The sequence below is a fragment of the Austrofundulus limnaeus genome, unplaced genomic scaffold (genome assembly GCF_001266775.1).
Source record: "Austrofundulus limnaeus strain Quisiro unplaced genomic scaffold, Austrofundulus_limnaeus-1.0 Scaffold10, whole genome shotgun sequence".
NCBI classification, from domain to species: domain Eukaryota; kingdom Metazoa; phylum Chordata; class Actinopteri; order Cyprinodontiformes; family Rivulidae; genus Austrofundulus; species Austrofundulus limnaeus.
The window spans coordinates 3416191-3417494 of NW_013952412.1; the positions used below are offsets into that span (position 1 = coordinate 3416191).

The window sequence follows — 1304 nt, forward strand, 5'->3', positions numbered from 1 at the left end:
TATAATATAAGAATCCTAAAAAAAAAGTTTACTTTTAGAGATGAAACATTTGCTGAACAGACTTAGATGATATGGAAATATTATGCATCATAAGCATGTTAAAATGATGAATAGTCTTTTAAGTGCAAATGTGAGATTAAGGCTGAGTTAGGATTTTTGACATCAGTCCAAAAGTCATATTTGTCATCTGTTCTTTTATTTTTTTTTCGTATCAATCTCATGTTGTTTGCATGAGTTGTATTTGTTTCTGCAACATAAACCTTGTGTTTGATGCCAATGAATGCCATTTGAACATGGGTGAGAGGAAGCAGAATGAGAGACTGTGAAAGAGAGAGTGTGTTAGAATGTTTTTGTGATGATTTTTGGACAGAACATCAAAAACACAGTCGAGCAAGAAGACAGCTTGTTCTGTTTGCATCATATCTCACACAAACATGCACACGGTTGTCGGTACACTCACAAACCCCAGAGCACACACAAAATGCAGTCACACAAATGCAGCAAATCATTCATCCATCTTTTATGCTAGGATGCGCAAAACTTCGGCATCCCTGTAAATTGCAACTAATGCGTGGGAGGAAAAAAGGCAGACAGAGCACAGTGAGAATAAAAACAGAAAAAAAGGAAGAGAGTGGAAGGAAACAGGGGAGATAGATGAAAAAAAGTCTGTCAGAATGAAAAAGCAAAGCTCAGTAAGGTTGGAAATTTCTTTCTCGAGGTCATATTTAAAGCCCTGTAGGATATTCAGGTTTTATTTTATTTCAGTGCTGTCTTCTCAACAATCTCTTTATTTCAAATTTTTGTGTCTTTCTGTCCAATATTATTCATCCACAGAGTCCCATTAAGACACAACTGCTCTGAACAGGCTTTTGTTATATTGTCTGGTCTAATTTGCATTTCCATTACATATTAGGCATGCCGCAGGTGCTCCTGGGTGCTCCAAAAACCGATGCAATATCTAAATAAAATGAGATGGACGAGGGTTGGATTGTGGTTGTCATTTGTGCTGTTTTTTTTTTTAAATTGGGGGGAAAATGCAGAACAATGATTTTAAGAAGATAAATAGTACACCGCAAACTAAGAAATGTGGTTTGATTTCTGGGTTAAATCTGTGCATGATGACTATGTTTGCACCGTTACATAGGCATGTGTGAATAACTTTGGGCCAGCTGAATTAACGTAAGGTAAAGTTGGAGCTGGCTGGAAAATAAAATTCTTTTGTGCAGAAATTATGAATTTGTTCCAACTAGGAGATGTTAATAACTGAACACTTACAAAGCATATACATACTGTTTGTATATATA

General features: G+C 35.9%; 1 protein-coding gene across 1 annotated transcript in view; it reads left to right on the forward strand.

Moving 5' to 3' along the window:
- Window positions 1–1304, forward strand: part of LOC106513169 (CUB and sushi domain-containing protein 1) — a gene marked incomplete in the record, with an annotated part of 415244 nt that overhangs the window by 262897 nt on the left and 151043 nt on the right.